Below are 13,322 nucleotides of genomic sequence, written 5' to 3'. Positions count from 1 at the left end.
GTGACCGTGCTCCTCACTGTCTGTCTGGCCGTGACCGTGCTCCTCACTGTCTGTCTTGCCGTGACCGTGCTCCTCACTGTCAATCTTGCCGTGACCGTGCTCCTCACTGTCTGTCTGGCCCTGACCGTGCTCCTCACTGTCTGTCTTGCCGTGACCGTGCTCCTCACTGTCTATCTGGCCGTGACCGTGCTCCTGACTGTCTATCTGGCCGTGACCGTGCTCCTCACTGTCTCTCTGGCCGTGACCCTGCTCCTCAATGTCTATCTGGCCGTGACCGTGCTCCTGACTGTCTACTGGCCGTGACCGTGCTCCTCACTGTCTATCTTGCCGTGACCGTGCTCCTCACTGTCTCTCTGGCCGTGACCGTGCTCCTCACTGTCTATCTGGCCGTGACCGTGCTCCTCACTGTCTGTCTGGCCCTGACCGTACTCCTCACTGTCTATCTTGCCGTGACCGTGCTCCTGACTGTCTGTCTGGCCGTGACCGTGCTCCTCACTGTCTATCTTGCCGTGACCGTGCTCCTCACTGTCTATCATGCCGTGACTGTGCTCCTCACTGTCTACTGGCCGTGACTGTGCTCCTCACTGTCTACTGGCCGTGACCGTGCTCCTCACTGTCTATCTTGCCGTGACCGTGCTCCTCACTGTCTATCTGGCCGTGACCGTGCTGCTGACTGTCTACTGGCCGTGACCGTGCTCCTCACTGTCTATCTGGCCGTGACCGTGCTCCTCACTGTCTATCTAGCCGTGACCGTGCTCCTCACTGTCTATCTGGCCGTGACCGTGCTCCTCACTGTCTATCTTGCCGTGACCGTGCTCCTCACTGTCTATCTTGCCGTGACCGTGCTCCTCACTGTCTATCTGGCCGTGACCGTGCTCCTCACTGTCTATCTGGCCGTGACCGTGCTCCTCACTGTCTATCTTGCCGTGACCGTGCTCCTCACTGTCTCTCTGGCCGTGACCGTGCTCCTCACTGTCTGTCTGGCCCTGACCGTACTCCTCACTGTCTATCTTGCCGTGACCGTGCTCCTCACTGTCTCTCTTGCCGTGACCGTGCTCCTCACTGTCTACTGGCCGTGACCGTGCTCCTGACTGTCTATCTGGCCGTGACCGTGCTCCTCACTGTCTATCTTGCCGTGACCGTGCTCCTCACTGTCTGTCTGGCCGTGACCGTGCTCCTCACTGTCTGTCTGGCCCTGACCGTACTCCTCACTGTCTACTGGCCGTGACCGTGCTCCTGACTGTCTATCTGGCCGTGACCGTGCTCCTCACTGTCTATCTTGCCGTGACCGTGCTCCTCACTGTCTGTCTGGCCCTGACCGTACTCCTCACTGTCTATCTTGCCGTGACCGTGCTCCTCACTGTCTCTCTTGCCGTGACCGTGCTCCTCACTGTCTACTGGCCGTGACCGTGCTCCTGACTGTCTATCTGGCCGTGACCGTGCTCCTCACTGTCTATCTGGCCGTGATCCTGCTCCTCACTGTCTGTCTGGCCCTGACCGTACTCCTCACTGTCTATCTTGCCGTGACCGTGCTCCTCACTGTCTACTGGCCATGACCGTGCTCCTGACTGTCTATCTTGCCGTGACCGTGCTCCTCACTGTCTCTCTTGCCGTGACCGTGCTCCTCACTGTCTCTCTGGCCGTGACCCTGCTCCTCACTGTCTGTCTGGCCGTGACCATGCTACTCACTGTCTCTCTGGCCGTGACCATGCTACTCACTGTCTCTCTGGCCGTGACCGTGCTCCTCACTGTCTGTCTGGCCGTGACCGTGCTCCTCACTGTCTGTCTTGCCGTGACCCTGCTCCTCAATGTCTCTCTGGCCGTGAACATGCTCCTCACTGTCTACTGGCCGTGACCGTGCTCCTCACTGTCTATCTGGCCGTGACCCTGCTCCTCACTGTCTACTGGCCGTGACCGTGCTCCTGACTGTCTATCTGGCCGTGACCGTGCTCCTGACTGTCTACTGGCCGTGACCGTGCTCCTCACTGTCTATCTGGCCGTGACCGTGCACCTCACTGTCTATCTTGCCGTGACCGTGCTCCTCACTGTCTCTCTTGCCGTGACCGTGCTCCTCACTGTTTCTCTGGCCGTGACCCTGCTCCTCACTGTCTGTCTGGCCGTGACCATGCTCCTCACTGTCTCTCTGGCCGTGACCGTGCTCCTCACTGTCTGTCTGGCCGTGACCGTGCTCCTCACTGTCTGTCTTGCCGTGACTCTGCTCCTCAATGTCTCTCTGGCCGTGAACATGCTCCTCACTGTCTACTGGCCGTGACCAAGCTCCTCACTGTCTATCTGGCCGTGACCGTGCTCCTCACTGTCTATCTGGCCGTGACCCTGCTCCTCACTGTCTACTGGCCGTGACCGTGCTCCTGACTGTCTATCTGGCCGTGACCGTGCTCCTCACTGTCTATCTTGCCGTGACCGTGCTCCTGACTGTCTATCTGGCCGTGACCGTGCTCCTCACTGTCTATCTTGCCGTGACCGTGCTCCTGACTGTCTATCTTGCCGTGACCGTGCTCCTCACTGTCTCTCTGGCCATGACCGTGCTCCTCACTGTCTGTCTGGCCCTGACCGTACTCCTCACTGTCTATCTTGCCGCGACCGTGCTCCTCACTGTCTATCTGGCCGTGACCGTGCTCCTCACTGTCTATCTGGCCGTGACCGTGCTCCTCACTGTCTGTCTGGCCCTGACCGTACTCTTCACTGTCTATCTTGCCGTGACCGTGCTCCTGACTGTCTACTGGCCATGACCGTGCTCCTGACTGTCTGTCTGGCCGTGACCGTGCTCCTCACTGTCTATCATGCCGTGACTGTGCTCCTCACTGTCTATCATGCCGTGACCGTGCTCCTCACTGTCTACTGGCCGTGACCGTGCTCCTCACTGTCTATCTTGCCGTGACCGTGCTCCTCACTGTCTGTCTGGCCGTGTCCGTGCTCCTCACTGTCTATCTTGCCGTGACTGTGCTCCTCACTGTCTCTCTTGCCGTGACTGTGCTCCTCACTGTCTACTGGCCGTGACCGTGCTCCTCACTGTCTCTCTTGCCGTGACCGTGCTCCTCACTGTCTATCTGACCGTGACCGTGCTCCTCACTGTCTATCTGGCTGTGACCCTGCTCCTCACTGTCTGTCTGGCCGTGACCGTGCTCCTCACTGTCTATCTGACCGTGACCGTGCTCCTCACTGTCTATCTGGCTGTGACCGTGCTCCTCACTGTCTGTCTGGCCGTGACCGTGCTCCTGACTGTCTATCTGGCCGTGACCGTGCTCCTCACTGTCTGTCTGGCCGTGACCGTGCTCCTCACTGTCTCTCTGGCCATGACCGTGCTCCTCACTGTCTGTCTGGCCGTGACCGTGCTCCTCAATGTCTATCTTGCCGTGACCATGCTCCTCACTGTCTGTCTGACCGTGACCGTGCTCCTCACTGTCTATCTTGCCGTGACCGTGCTCCTCAATGTCTGTCTTGCCGTGACCGTGCTCCTCACTGTCTATCTTGCCGTGACCGTGCTCCTGACTGTCTATCTGGCCGTGACCCTGCTCCTCACTGTCTATCTGTCCGTGACCGTGCTCCTCACTGTCTACTGGCCGTGACCGTGCTCCTCACTGTCTATCTGGCCGTGACCGTGCTCCTCAATGTCTATCTTGCCGTGACCATGCTCCTCACTGTCTGTCTGACCGTGACCGTGCTCCTCACTGTCTATCTTGCCGTGACCGTGCTCCTCAATGTCTATCTTGCCGTGACCATGCTCCTCACTGTCTGTCTGACCGTGACCGTGCTCCTCACTTTCTATCTTGCCGTGACCGTGCTCCTCAATGTCTGTCTTGCCGTGACCGTGCTCCTCACTGTCTATCTTGCCGTGACCGTGCTCCTGACTGTCTATCTGGCCGTGACTGTGCTCCTCACTGTCTACTGGCCGTGACCGTGCTCCTCACTGTCTATCTGGCCGTGACCGTGCTCCTCACTGTCTGTCTGGCCCTGACCGTGCTCCTGACTGTCTACTGGCCGTGACCGTGCTCCTCACTGTCTATCTGGCCGTGACCGTGCTCCTGACTGTCTATCTGGCCGTGACCCTGCTCCTCACTGTCTCTCTTGCCGTGACCGTGCTCCTCACTGTCTACTGGCCGTGACCGTGCTCCTGACTGTCTATCTGGCTGTGACCGTGCTCCTCACTGTCTATCTGGCCGTGATCCTGCTCCTCACTGTCTGTCTGGCCCTGACCGTACTCCTCACTGTCTATCTTGCCGTGACCGTGCTCCTCACTGTCTACTGGCCATGACCGTGCTCCTGACTGTCTATCTGGCCGTGACCGTGCTCCTCACTGTCTCTCTGGCCGTGACCGTGCTCCTCACTGTCTATCTGGCCGTGATCCTGCTCCTCACTGTCTGTCTGGCCGTGACCGTGCTCCTGACTGTCTATCTTGCCGTGACCGTGCTCCTCACTGTCTACTGGCCATGACCGTGCTCCTGACTGTCTATCTGGCCGTGACCGTGCTCCTGACTGTCTCTCTGGCCGTGACCGTGCTCCTCACTGTCTGTCTTGCCGTGACCCTGCTCCTCACTGTCTACTGGCCGTGACCGTGCTCCTGACTGTCTACTGGCCGTGACCGTGCTCCTCACTGTCTATCTGGCCGTGATCCTGCTCCTCACTGTCTGTCTGGCCCTGACCGTGCTCCTCACTGTCTATCTTGCCGTGACCGTGCTCCTGACTGTCTATCTTGCCGTGACCGTGCTCCTCACTGTCTATCTTGCCGTGACCGTGCTCCTCACTGTCTACTGGCCGTGACCGTGCTCCTCACTGTCTGTCTGGCCGTGACCGTGCTCCTGACTGTCTATCTGGCCGTGACCGTGCTCCTGACTGTCTCTCTGGCCGTGACCGTGCTCCTCACTGTCTGTCTTGCCGTGACCCTGCTCCTCACTGTCTACTGGCCGTGACCCTGCTCCTCACTGTCTCTCTTGTCGTGACCGTGCTCCTGACTGTCTACTTGCCGTGACCGTGCTCCTCACTGTCTGTCTGGCCGTGACCGTGCTCCTGACTGTCTACTGGCCGTGACCGTGCTCCTCACTGTCTATCTTGCCGTGACCGTGCTCCTCACTGTCTGTCTGGCCGTGTCCGTGCTCCTCACTGTCTATCTTGCCGTGACTGTGCTCCTCACTGTCTCTCTTGCCGTGACTGTGCTCCTCACTGTCTACTGGCCGTGACCGTGCTCCTCACTGTCTCTCTTACCGTGACCGTGCTCCTCACTGTCTATCTGGCCGTGACCGTGCTCCTCACTGTCTATCTGGCTGTGACCCTGCTCCTCACTGTCTGTCTGGCCGTGACCGTGCTCCTCACTGTCTATCTGACCGTGACCGTGCTCCTCACTGTCTATCTGGCCATGACCGTGCTCCTGACTGTCTGTCTGGCCGTGACCGTGCTCCTCACTGTCTATCATGCCGTGACCGTGCTCCTCACTGTCTACTGGCCGTGACCGTGCTCCTCACTGTCTATCTTGCCGTGACTGTGCTCCTCACTGTCTCTCTTGCCGTGACTGTGCTCCTCACTGTCTACTGGCCGTGACCGTGCTCCTCACTGTCTCTCTTGCCGTGACCGTGCTCCTCACTGTCTATCTGGCCGTGACCGTGCTCCTCACTGTCTATCTGGCTGTGACCCTGCTCCTCACTGTCTGTCTGGCCGTGACCGTGCTCCTCACTGTCTATCTGACCGTGACCGTGCTCCTCACTGTCTATCTGGCCATGACCGTGCTCCTGACTGTCTGTCTGGCCGTGACCGTGCTCCTCACTGTCTATCATGCCGTGACCGTGCTCCTCACTGTCTACTGGCCGTGACCGTGCTCCTCACTGTCTATCTTGCCGTGACCGTGCTCCTCACTGTCTGTCTGGCCGTGTCCGTGCTCCTCACTGTCTATCTTGCCGTGACTGTGCTCCTCACTGTCTCTCTTGCCGTGACTGTGCTCCTCACTGTCTACTGGCCGTGACTGTGCTCCTCACTGTCTCTCTTGCCGTGACCGTGCTCCTCACTGTCTATCTGGCCGTGACCGTGCTCCTCACTGTCTATCTGGCCGTGACCGTGCTCCTCACTGTCTCTCTGGCCGTGACCGTGCTCCTCACTGTCTATCTGGCCGTGACCGTGCTCCTCACTGTCTATCTGACCGTGACCGTGCTCCTCACTGTCTATCTGGCTGTGACCCTGCTCCTCACTGTCTGTCTGGCCGTGACCGTGCTCCTCACTGTCTATCTGACCGTGACCGTGCTCCTCACTGTCTATCTGGCTGTGACCGTGCTCCTCACTGTCTGTCTGGCCCTGACCGTACTCCTCACTGTCTATCTTGCCGTGACCGTGCTCCTCAATGTCTATCTTGCCGTGACCATGCTCCTCACTGTCTGTCTGACCGTGACCGTGCTCCTCACTGTCTATCTTGCCGTGACCGTGCTCCTCAATGTCTGTCTTGCCGTGACCGTGCTCCTGACTGTCTATCTGGCCGTGACCCTGCTCCTCACTGTCTATCTGGCCGTGACCGTGCTCCTCACTGTCTATCTGGCCGTGACCGTGCTCCTCACTGTCTGTCTGGCCCTGACCGTGCTCCTCACTGTCTATCTGGCCGTGACCGTGCTCCTGACTGTCTATCTGGCCGTGACCCTGCTCCTCACTGTCTCTCTTGCCGTGACCGTGCTCCTCACTGTCTGTCTGGCCCTGACCGTGCTCCTCACTGTCTACTGGCCGTGACCGTGCTCCTGACTGTCTATCTGGCCGTGACCGTGCTCCTCACTGTCTATCTGGCAGTGATCCTGCTCCTCACTGTCTGTCTGGCCCTGACCGTACTCCTCACTGTCTACTGGCCGTGACCGTGCTCCTGACTGTCTATCTGGCCGTGACCGTGCTCCTCACTGTCTATCTGGCAGTGATCCTGCTCCTCACTGTCTGTCTGGCCCTGACCGTACTCCTCACTGTCTATCTTGCCGTGACCGTGCTCCTCACTGTCTACTGGCCATGACCCTGCTCCTCACTGTCTGTCTGGCCCTGACCGTACTCCTCACTGTCTATCTTGCCGTGACCGTGCTCCTCACTGTCTACTGGCCATGACCGTGCTCCTGACTGTCTATCTGGCCGTGACCGTGCTCCTCACTGTCTCTTTGGCCGTGACCGTGCTCCTCACTGTCTATCTGGCCGTGATGCTGCTCTTCACTGTCTGTCTGGCCCTGACCGTGCTCCTCACTGTCTATCTTGCCGTGACCGTGCTCCTGACTGTCTATCTTGCCGTGACCGTGCTCCTTACTGTCTACTGGCCATGACCGTGCTCCTGACTGTCTATCTGGCCGTGACCGTGCTCCTGACTGTCTCTCTGGCCGTGACCGTGCTCCTCACTGTCTGTCTTGCCGTGACCCTGCTCCTCACTGTCTACTGGCCGTGACCGTGCTCCTGACTGTCTACTGGCCGTGACCGTGCTCCTCACTGTCTATCTGGCCGTGATCCTGCTCCTCACTGTCTGTCTGGCCCTGACCGTGCTCCTCACTGTCTATCTTGCCGTGACCGTGCTCCTGACTGTCTATCTTGCCGTGACCGTGCTCCTCACTGTCTATCTTGCCGTGACCGTGCTCCTCACTGTCTACTGGCCGTGACCGTGCTCCTCACTGTCTGTCTGGCCGTGACCGTGCTCCTGACTGTCTATCTGGCCGTGACCGTGCTCCTCACTGTCTGTCTGGCCGTGACCGTGCTCCTGACTGTCTATCTGGCCATGACCGTGCTCCTGACTGTCTCTCTGGCCGTGACCCTGCTCCTCACTGTCTGTCTTGCCGTGACCCTGCTCCTCACTGTCTACTGGCCGTGACCCTGCTCCTCACTGTCTCTCTTGTCGTGACCGTGCTCCTGACTGTCTACTTGCCGTGACCGTGCTCCTCACTGTCTGTCTGGCCGTGACCGTGCTCCTCACTGTCTCTCTTGTCGTGACCGTGCTCCTGACTGTCTACTTGCCGTGACCGTGCTCCTCACTGTCTGTCTGGCCGTGACCGTGCTCCTCACTGTCTACTGGCCGTGACCCTGCTCCTCACTGTCTCTCTTGCCGTGACCGTGCTCCTGACTGTCTATCTTGCCGTGACCGTGCTCCTCACTGTCTGTCTGGCCGTGACCGTGCTCCTCACTGTCTACTGGCCGTGACCGTGCTCCTGACTGTCTATCTTGCCGTGACCCTGCTCCTCACTGTCTACTTGCCGTGACCGTGCTCCTCACTGTCTCTCTGGCCGTGACCGTGCTCCTCACTGTCTCTCTTGCCGTGACCGTGCTCCTCACTGTCTACTGGCCGTGACCGTGCTCCTCACTGTCTGTCTGGCCGTGACCGTGCTCCTGACTGTCTGTCTGGCCGTGACCGTGCTCCTCACTGTCTACTGGCCGTGACCGTGCTCCTCACTGTCTGTCTGGCCGTGACCGTGCTCCTCACTGTCTACTGGCCGTGACCGTGCTCCTGACTGTCTATCTTGCCGTGACCCTGCTCCTCACTGTCTACTTGCCGTGACCGTGCTCCTCACTGTCTCTCTGGCCGTGACCGTGCTCCTCACTGTCTACTGGCCGTGACCGTGCTCCTGACTGTCTGTCTGGCCGTGACCGTGCTCCTCACTGTCTGTCTGGCCGTGACCCTGCTCCTCACTGTCTACTTGCCGTGACCGTGCTCCTCACTGTCTGTCTGGCCCTGACCGTGCTCCTCACTGTCTGTCTGGCCGTGACCGTGCTCCTCACTGTCTGTCTGGCCGTGACCCTGCTCCTCACTGTCTACTTGCCGTGACCGTGCTCCTCACTGTCTGTCTGGCCGTGACCGTGCTCCTCACTGTCTACTGGCCGTGACCCTGCTCCTCACTGTCTCTCTTGTCGTGACCGTGCTCCTGACTGTCTACTTGCCGTGACCGTGCTCCTCACTGTCTGTCTGGCCGTGACCGTGCTCCTCACTGTCTACTGGCCGTGACCCTGCTCCTCACTGTCTCTCTTGCCGTGACCGTGCTCCTGACTGTCTATCTTGCCGTGACCGTGCTCCTCACTGTCTGTCTGGCCGTGACCGTGCTCCTCACTGTCTACTGGCCGTGACCGTGCTCCTGACTGTCTATCTTGCCGTGACCCTGCTCCTCACTGTCTACTTGCCGTGACCGTGCTCCTCACTGTCTCTCTGGCCGTGACCGTGCTCCTCACTGTCTCTCTTGCCGTGACCGTGCTCCTCACTGTCTACTGGCCGTGACCGTGCTCCTCACTGTCTGTCTGGCCGTGACCGTGCTCCTGACTGTCTGTCTGGCCGTGACCGTGCTCCTCACTGTCTACTGGCCGTGACCGTGCTCCTCACTGTCTGTCTGGCCGTGACCGTGCTCCTCACTGTCTACTGGCCGTGACCGTGCTCCTGACTGTCTATCTTGCCGTGACCCTGCTCCTCACTGTCTACTTGCCGTGACCGTGCTCCTCACTGTCTCTCTGGCCGTGACCGTGCTCCTCACTGTCTACTGGCCGTGACCGTGCTCCTGACTGTCTGTCTGGCCGTGACCGTGCTCCCCACTGTCTGTCTGGCCGTGACCCTGCTCCTCACTGTCTACTTGCCGTGACCGTGCTCCTCACTGTCTGTCTGGCCCTGACCGTGCTCCTCACTGTCTGTCTGGCCGTGACCGTGCTCCTCACTGTCTATCTTGCCGTGACCGTGCTCCTCACTGTCTATCTGGCCGTGACCGTGCTCCTCACTGTCTATCTGGCCGTGACCGTGCTCCTCACTGTCTATCTTGCCGTGACCGTGCTCCTCACTGTCTCTCTGGCCGTGACCGTGCTCCTCACTGTCTGTCTGGCCCTGACCGTACTCCTCACTGTCTATCTTGCCGTGACCGTGCTCCTCACTGTCTCTCTTGCCGTGACCGTGCTCCTCACTGTCTACTGGCCGTGACCGTGCTCCTGACTGTCTATCTGGCCGTGACCGTGCTCCTCACTGTCTATCTTGCCGTGACCGTGCTCCTCACTGTCTGTCTGGCCGTGACCGTGCTCCTCACTGTCTGTCTGGCCCTGACCGTACTCCTCACTGTCTACTGGCCGTGACCGTGCTCCTGACTGTCTATCTGGCCGTGACCGTGCTCCTCACTGTCTATCTTGCCGTGACCGTGCTCCTCACTGTCTGTCTGGCCCTGACCGTACTCCTCACTGTCTATCTTGCCGTGACCGTGCTCCTCACTGTCTCTCTTGCCGTGACCGTGCTCCTCACTGTCTACTGGCCGTGACCGTGCTCCTGACTGTCTATCTGGCCGTGACCGTGCTCCTCACTGTCTATCTGGCCGTGATCCTGCTCCTCACTGTCTGTCTGGCCCTGACCGTACTCCTCACTGTCTATCTTGCCGTGACCGTGCTCCTCACTGTCTACTGGCCATGACCGTGCTCCTGACTGTCTATCTTGCCGTGACCGTGCTCCTCACTGTCTCTCTTGCCGTGACCGTGCTCCTCACTGTCTCTCTGGCCGTGACCCTGCTCCTCACTGTCTGTCTGGCCGTGACCATGCTACTCACTGTCTCTCTGGCCGTGACCATGCTACTCACTGTCTCTCTGGCCGTGACCGTGCTCCTCACTGTCTGTCTGGCCGTGACCGTGCTCCTCACTGTCTGTCTTGCCGTGACCCTGCTCCTCAATGTCTCTCTGGCCGTGAACATGCTCCTCACTGTCTACTGGCCGTGACCGTGCTCCTCACTGTCTATCTGGCCGTGACCCTGCTCCTCACTGTCTACTGGCCGTGACCGTGCTCCTGACTGTCTATCTGGCCGTGACCGTGCTCCTGACTGTCTACTGGCCGTGACCGTGCTCCTCACTGTCTATCTGGCCGTGACCGTGCACCTCACTGTCTATCTTGCCGTGACCGTGCTCCTCACTGTCTCTCTTGCCGTGACCGTGCTCCTCACTGTTTCTCTGGCCGTGACCCTGCTCCTCACTGTCTGTCTGGCCGTGACCATGCTCCTCACTGTCTCTCTGGCCGTGACCGTGCTCCTCACTGTCTGTCTGGCCGTGACCGTGCTCCTCACTGTCTGTCTTGCCGTGACTCTGCTCCTCAATGTCTCTCTGGCCGTGAACATGCTCCTCACTGTCTACTGGCCGTGACCAAGCTCCTCACTGTCTATCTGGCCGTGACCGTGCTCCTCACTGTCTATCTGGCCGTGACCCTGCTCCTCACTGTCTACTGGCCGTGACCGTGCTCCTGACTGTCTATCTGGCCGTGACCGTGCTCCTCACTGTCTATCTTGCCGTGACCGTGCTCCTGACTGTCTATCTGGCCGTGACCGTGCTCCTCACTGTCTATCTTGCCGTGACCGTGCTCCTGACTGTCTATCTTGCCGTGACCGTGCTCCTCACTGTCTCTCTGGCCATGACCGTGCTCCTCACTGTCTGTCTGGCCCTGACCGTACTCCTCACTGTCTATCTTGCCGCGACCGTGCTCCTCACTGTCTATCTGGCCGTGACCGTGCTCCTCACTGTCTATCTGGCCGTGACCGTGCTCCTCACTGTCTGTCTGGCCCTGACCGTACTCTTCACTGTCTATCTTGCCGTGACCGTGCTCCTGACTGTCTACTGGCCATGACCGTGCTCCTGACTGTCTGTCTGGCCGTGACCGTGCTCCTCACTGTCTATCATGCCGTGACTGTGCTCCTCACTGTCTATCATGCCGTGACCGTGCTCCTCACTGTCTACTGGCCGTGACCGTGCTCCTCACTGTCTATCTTGCCGTGACCGTGCTCCTCACTGTCTGTCTGGCCGTGTCCGTGCTCCTCACTGTCTATCTTGCCGTGACTGTGCTCCTCACTGTCTCTCTTGCCGTGACTGTGCTCCTCACTGTCTACTGGCCGTGACCGTGCTCCTCACTGTCTCTCTTGCCGTGACCGTGCTCCTCACTGTCTATCTGACCGTGACCGTGCTCCTCACTGTCTATCTGGCTGTGACCCTGCTCCTCACTGTCTGTCTGGCCGTGACCGTGCTCCTCACTGTCTATCTGACCGTGACCGTGCTCCTCACTGTCTATCTGGCTGTGACCGTGCTCCTCACTGTCTGTCTGGCCGTGACCGTGCTCCTGACTGTCTATCTGGCCGTGACCGTGCTCCTCACTGTCTGTCTGGCCGTGACCGTGCTCCTCACTGTCTCTCTGGCCATGACCGTGCTCCTCACTGTCTGTCTGGCCGTGACCGTGCTCCTCAATGTCTATCTTGCCGTGACCATGCTCCTCACTGTCTGTCTGACCGTGACCGTGCTCCTCACTGTCTATCTTGCCGTGACCGTGCTCCTCAATGTCTGTCTTGCCGTGACCGTGCTCCTCACTGTCTATCTTGCCGTGACCGTGCTCCTGACTGTCTATCTGGCCGTGACCCTGCTCCTCACTGTCTATCTGTCCGTGACCGTGCTCCTCACTGTCTACTGGCCGTGACCGTGCTCCTCACTGTCTATCTGGCCGTGACCGTGCTCCTCAATGTCTATCTTGCCGTGACCATGCTCCTCACTGTCTGTCTGACCGTGACCGTGCTCCTCACTGTCTATCTTGCCGTGACCGTGCTCCTCAATGTCTATCTTGCCGTGACCATGCTCCTCACTGTCTGTCTGACCGTGACCGTGCTCCTCACTTTCTATCTTGCCGTGACCGTGCTCCTCAATGTCTGTCTTGCCGTGACCGTGCTCCTCACTGTCTATCTTGCCGTGACCGTGCTCCTGACTGTCTATCTGGCCGTGACTGTGCTCCTCACTGTCTACTGGCCGTGACCGTGCTCCTCACTGTCTATCTGGCCGTGACCGTGCTCCTCACTGTCTGTCTGGCCCTGACCGTGCTCCTGACTGTCTACTGGCCGTGACCGTGCTCCTCACTGTCTATCTGGCCGTGACCGTGCTCCTGACTGTCTATCTGGCCGTGACCCTGCTCCTCACTGTCTCTCTTGCCGTGACCGTGCTCCTCACTGTCTACTGGCCGTGACCGTGCTCCTGACTGTCTATCTGGCTGTGACCGTGCTCCTCACTGTCTATCTGGCCGTGATCCTGCTCCTCACTGTCTGTCTGGCCCTGACCGTACTCCTCACTGTCTATCTTGCCGTGACCGTGCTCCTCACTGTCTACTGGCCATGACCGTGCTCCTGACTGTCTATCTGGCCGTGACCGTGCTCCTCACTGTCTCTCTGGCCGTGACCGTGCTCCTCACTGTCTATCTGGCCGTGATCCTGCTCCTCACTGTCTGTCTGGCCGTGACCGTGCTCCTGACTGTCTATCTTGCCGTGACCGTGCTCCTCACTGTCTACTGGCCATGACCGTGCTCCTGACTGTCTATCTGGCCGTGACCGTGCTCCTGACTGTCTCTC

Source organism: Hemitrygon akajei, chromosome 1, assembly GCF_048418815.1.
Source record: "Hemitrygon akajei chromosome 1, sHemAka1.3, whole genome shotgun sequence".
In the NCBI taxonomy this organism is placed as follows: Eukaryota; Metazoa; Chordata; class Chondrichthyes; order Myliobatiformes; family Dasyatidae; genus Hemitrygon; species Hemitrygon akajei.
This window is presented reverse-complemented; position numbering follows the sequence as displayed.